The sequence below is a fragment of the Triticum aestivum genome, chromosome 6B, assembly GCF_018294505.1.
Source record: "Triticum aestivum cultivar Chinese Spring chromosome 6B, IWGSC CS RefSeq v2.1, whole genome shotgun sequence".
NCBI lineage: Eukaryota > Viridiplantae > Streptophyta > Magnoliopsida > Poales > Poaceae > Triticum > Triticum aestivum.
The window spans coordinates 660,307,627-660,313,634 of record NC_057810.1 but is presented as its reverse complement, the minus strand read 5'-3'; the positions used below and the strand labels follow the sequence as shown (position 1 = coordinate 660,313,634).

Genomic DNA, 6,008 nt, shown 5'->3' with positions numbered 1-6,008 from the left:
GGCGGTCTTGCTGGTCTTGTTTTACCATTGCCGAAATGTCTTGTAATTGGGATTCCACGACTGATTGGGTCTTCCTGGGAGAAGGAATATCCTCCGTTGGTCGTGAGAGCTTATAATGGGCTAAGTTGGGACACCCCTACAGGGTATAAACTTTCAAGAGCCGTGCTCACAGTTATGTGGCAGATGGGAATTTGTTAATATCCGGTTGTAGAGAACTTGACACTTGGCTTAACTAAAATGCATCAACCGCGTGTGTAGCCATGATGGTCTCTTCTCGGAGGATTCCGGGAAGTGAACACGGTTTGGGTTATGTTTGGACGTAAGTAGTTTCAGGATCACTTCTTGATCATTACTAGTTTGCGACTGTTTGCGTAGCTTCTCATCTTATTCTTGTATTCATAAGTTAGCCACCATATCATGCTTAGTCGCTGCTGCAACCTCACCACTATCCATTCCTTACCCATTAAGCTTTGCTAGTCTTGATACCCATGGTAATGGGATTGCTGAGTCCTCGTGGCTCACAGATTACTACAATAACAGTTGGTGGTACAGGTAATGTGATGATCATGACGTGAGAGCGATGCTTTCTTATTTTGGAGTTCTTCTTCCGCTTCTTCTTCGTTCAGGGGATAGGCTTCAGGTCGGCAGCCTGGGCTAGCAGGGTGGATGTCGTTGGAGTTTCTATTTGTGTTTCATCCGTAGATGGATGTTGCTCTTATGTATGAGGTTATTGTATTCATGTGACATTGTATGCCTCTTGTATGTATCCCCAACTATTATGTAATAGTACGTTGTAATGATATCCACCTTGCAAAAGCGTCTCCAATATGCGCTTCTATCCTTGGTGGGACCTTCGAGTTCCTTTAGGATAGGATCGCATATTGGGCGTGACACCGGGTCTGGCTTGTGTTCATCATACTCGCCATCTCCTATCTCCTCGTCGTGGGCACTTTATTGGTCGTGGAGGGAAGGTATCTCCTCATCGTGGGCACTTCATTGGTCGTGGAGGAAATGAAGGTAAGGCGTGCTTGGCTGAAGTTCGTGCATGCCTTCACATGGACCGTCATGCTCTCCTAGCTCAGAGCTTGCTACTGACAGGAGTTAGCATCCATTGTATATGCAGTATCTCCTAGCACTTTTTTGTATACCTCTTTGAGATCATTGAGCTATATATATTCATTTAGAGGCCCTATGTATGTCGAACTCTAGTAATTGTCGAATTTCTATTATGGATTTGAGGAAACTGAGACTATATATCTATGTAGAGGCTCTATTTATGTCGAACTCTAGTGGGAATTGCTCGAAGAAATGAGATTTCTCATGTCGCCTCTTTGAAATCTTTGTCGTCCACGTTAAATTCAAATTTATATGTAAATATGACATAGATGGCAATTTCTTAGTAATATTTACATATATTGTAGTAATATTGCAATGTTACCTTTTCATCGTTGTAGAAACCCACTTCATATGCACTGTCATGACCACCTTGATAGAATGTGGACAATTTGCTTATCTTGTCTGATGCATCGAACATGAAGAACAAATTCTCTTTCCATAGATTCGATTGCACTAACATTCATGCTTTGGACATGCCATGTTTAGAATATTATCCAATTTCTCCTTTTGTTGCTTCGAGCATGATGAGCAATTTGTCTTCTCATTGTCTTTCTTAATAATGTTCTGATTTTTTTTCATGAGGAAACTGGGTTTCCTCATACTCCCTCCCTCTTATATTTCATTACGGAGGGAGTAAATGATAAGGGGATTTGGACTCATTTTATGTGCTGCATGATTCCCATATTTCATACACTTGCTACACTTTACATCCCCGTTGTGTTGAGCATAACAATTATCATTGCATAATGGACAGCGTATTCTTAGATCGTGCATCAAATATATTTAAGCATTGCATATCTTGTGTTAACTCTCATGTGTATATACATATCATGATGGATGATGTGTATATCTATCACGCACACACTTTTTCGTTTGTCTCTATGTTGTGTAGATACTCATGCTTACTTGTCAACTTCACAATCTCATTAGTTGAAAAACGAGCCATGACTAAGGGTTTGTTCAACGACGTTCTTTACGGACGCCCTCAAATGTCCACGGACATCCGGCCGGGCGGGCGGCACCCATCCAATGATATCCCTTGTATGCCCGGCCCCCTCTCCTTTTTTACCAAGTCAAATTTACTCATCTTGATAGCGGTTCTACTACTAAAAACGCATGGGTCAAGAAATAAACAATGTACAATCATAGGCCTCAGAGGTTTAAGTTACACACTCCATACAATAACTCAAAATGAAATCCACACAAATCTTGAAGCTGCTCCATCTATCAGGAGGTTGTACAAAAGCAGCACTAGATTAAACGCAGACACCATGTAACCACCAGTTTAGTACCACGACCAGGGCACTGTACTCCAAATATTAACTATAAACGTTGCTCCTTATTCACAAAACTCACTCATTGGCTTATTTCTTAGATGCCAGTAATTTGGTACTAAGATCACCATCATCGCTTCCTAGCGCACGCTTCTTAAGCGGAAGATACACGGCGAGTAACAACATCCAGACTAGCGATGCGATAATAGTAACCGGCCATGCATCCCGCGGGTTGTTGGAAACCTTCGTAGCCCATCCGATCAGGCCAAGTTAAAACAGCAAATACAGCGCTATGATCACATCCTACAAAGGAGAGACAAGCAGCAGGCAGGATAATAGATCGTTAGTTTCTGAGCACAAGAGAAAAATTCAGGAGAGATAAATTGTATGGAATTCAGCAATGAAGGGCATGGCAAGCAGGAGCCAGAGGTCACAACATATTCCTGATTAGTACAGTGAAAAGGTTAACACGCCACTAAAGCACCGAGCATTAGCAAATCAGAACGGCCAAAATCAGCAGACAGATACTTAAGGTGAATCTATTGGGATTCTCTTGTTATATAGGCTCTTGATACTAGCTGTGAGATTGTTGTCAAAAACAGTTGCATGTATCAAGCACAAAGATTCGATCCTTCTCAGTACTTTGGTAGGGCACAAAGATCTTGTCATGGCCAAAACATATGCTTCGTTTCTCTCCTTTGGGGTGGCAATGAGTGGGCTTCTCACCAATCCACTCTGACCATTATTAGCTCACCGGGAAGTTTGAGCTTACACCAACACAATCGTAAGAGTAATTTACTAGCATTAGAAAGTAGGATGCATCAATGCATAATTATGCCCGACAAATTGACCTGCCTACGTACGAGGTACGACTAGCAACAAATACTAATGGCATGGTTGCATAACTGTCAGAATGAAATTGAAACTGATGCAGGGTAGATCATCTAGAAGCGAGAGAAGTGGGGACAAGAGCAAAAGACTCACCAGCGCGATGATATACTTGAACGCGCGAAGGTTCATCACGGCCAGCCCTCCTCCTTTGTCGCCGCCGGCCAGGCAGCGCCTTTCTCTAGGTCTAATTCCAAGGGGAGATCCGAACTCGGCAACGACATGGGCACGCTGACGGGGAGTTGATTCGCCTTTCTCGAGATGTACGGGAGGATCGGAACTCGGCGACGATGTACGCGGTGAGGGAGAGGGGCTTCGCGGGAAAGCAAACGGACAGGAGGCGCTATTATAATGGGCCGAGAGCAATTCGAGTTGGCTGCGTCGCCAAACAGGCTCTCGGTTTTAGGTAGGACACAAAGATCGTTCCTATCGTGGCCGAACCGGGAGTCCTTGTTTGGCCCGAGGCCCATGTCAAACGCGCTCTCGGGGGAGCTACTGTACGTCCGCTTTGTTCGGGATTTCCTATTTGGCGCATATGCGCCCGCTTGCCAACCGGCGCCTGCAGCGCTCGCTCGATGGGCCGGCCCAATAGTTTTTCTTCTTCTCTGTTTTTATTCAGCAAAAAGACCAGTGTTAGCTGTGATTCGAACCAGGGACCTCGCGTACGTAGTACCGCAGGTGCAACCAGCAGGCCAACACACTTTTTTTGTTTAGAATGAACTTTTAATTTCTTTTACGTTTTTCTGTTTTCCTTTTTTCCTTTTTCGTTTTCTGTTTTCCTTTTTCTGTTTTTTCCTTTTTCTTCTTCCGACTTCGATGAACTTTTTTTTCAAATCGATGAACTTTTTTCAGATTTGTAATTTTTTTCCAAATTTGATGAACTTTTATTCAAATCCGCTGAACTTTTATTGAATCTGATGAACTGTTTTCAAAATTGGTGAACTTTTTTTAAAAATTCTATGAACTTTTTTCAAATTTGATGGACTTTTTTCAAAATTTGATGAACTTTTTTTTCAGATTTAATGAACTGTTTTCAAAAATTGATGAACTTTTTTTGAAATCTGATGAGCTAATTTCAAAATCAATGGACTTCTTCTGAATTTGATGAAGTTTTCTCAAATCCGATGAACTTTTTTTCAAATTTTGTGAACCTTTTCTCAAATGCGGTGAACTTTTTTTCATAAACAGGATGAACTCTTTTCAAAATCCATGAACTTTTTCCAAATTGATGAACTTTTTTCAAATTTGATGAACTTATTTTTCAAATTCAATGAACTTTTGTTCAAGCTATAAAGTAAAACGTACAATATTCAAGAAATTCGAAAATACAAGTTATAGAGTAAACTGTATTGTTTTGTACAATAAATGGCGCGACTCTTATGGTTCTTATAGAGTTCGCGTTTGATTAGAATCACTAGTCATCCGATGCTGTACTGGTTAGCTGGAATATCCTGTTGCCTAGCTACGTGAGTTCAAGTCGTGGTTCTATCACATTTTTGCTTTCTTTTTTCACGACCTGCTCGCTCCATTTGTGGGCCGGCCCACTTGGCGCTGCCAATAGGCGCCGGTTCGCTTCCCCGGCGCCGAATGCGCCGAATAGGAGCTCCCGCTTTGTTCTAAGTACCCTTTTGAAAATTTCTACAGCAATCTGTATGCCTCTGAAAACACGATCGGGATTGAGGAAGTACTATCTCATATACCACCGAGGGTGGATGCTGCCATGAATGACATGCTTAACGCTCGATATACCAACGCCGAGGTGAAAGCGGCTTTGTTCCAAATGTTTCCTACCAAGGCTTCAGGGTCCGACGGCTTTCCTGCACACTTCTTTTAGAGGCACTAGGAGTTGTGCGGTGGTGAGGTAACTGATATGGTGCTACGTGTTCTAAAGGGAGAGGATTCCCTGGAGGAGATAAACCAAACGTTCATTGTTTTAATTCCCAAGACTGCAAGTCCAAAAAACTTAGAACAGTTTAGACCGATAAGTCTCTGCAATGTGATCTTCAAGATTGCATCAAAGGTTCTAGCTAATCGGCTTAAGCTCATTCTCCCCGAAATCATCTCTGAGGAACGTCTTATCACGGATAACTTCATCTCTGCTTATAAATGTCTCCACTACATGAAAACGAGGAAGGTAAAGGGTAACAGATTCTGTGCTTTGAAACTTGATATGATGAAAGCATATGATAGAATTGAGTGGAATTATCTTGAGCGGGTGATGCTAAAACTAGGCATAAGTGCACGTTTCACGGAGATTGTCATGAGGTGTGTTACATCAGTTTCTTTCTCTGTCATCTTCAATGGTGTAAGGCAAGAGGAGTTCAGCCCATCTTGAGGACTCAGGCAAGGTGACCCAATATCCCCATACCTTTTTTTGCTGGCCGCCGAGGGTCTGTCATGTTTGCTGAAGTCGGCTGATCCAAATGAAAGTGTTTGAGGCATCAAGGTGGCGGACGACGCTCCAGAGGTAAATCACTTATTATTCGCTGATGATAGCCTCTTATTTTTCAGTGCCACTCCTGAGATGGCGATGAGGGTGGACTCTTTGTTGCAACGTTACTGCGAGGCATCTGGCCAGCGCCTCAACAAGGACAAGTCATCAATCTTCTTCAGCAAGGGTTGTGCGGATCCTCTGAAGCAACAAGTGAAGCAAATCTTAGAGGTTCAGAATGAGAAAATGTCAGACAAATACCTTGGCCTTCCAGCTGATGTGAGAAGAGCAAAGGAAGG

The 6,008-nt window shown here is 42.6% G+C and overlaps 1 long non-coding RNA gene across 1 annotated transcript; it reads right to left on the bottom strand.

The window, feature by feature from the left end:
- Positions 1 to 2,308: 2,308 nt before the first annotated feature.
- Positions 2,309 to 3,594, bottom strand: LOC123134751 (uncharacterized). The gene is made up of 2 exons (XR_006465721.1): positions 3,375 to 3,594; positions 2,309 to 2,693 (listed from the first exon to the last, which is right to left on the bottom strand). It is a non-coding gene; the product is annotated as an uncharacterized lncRNA (long non-coding RNA).
- Positions 3,595 to 6,008: the final 2,414 nt, after the last annotated feature.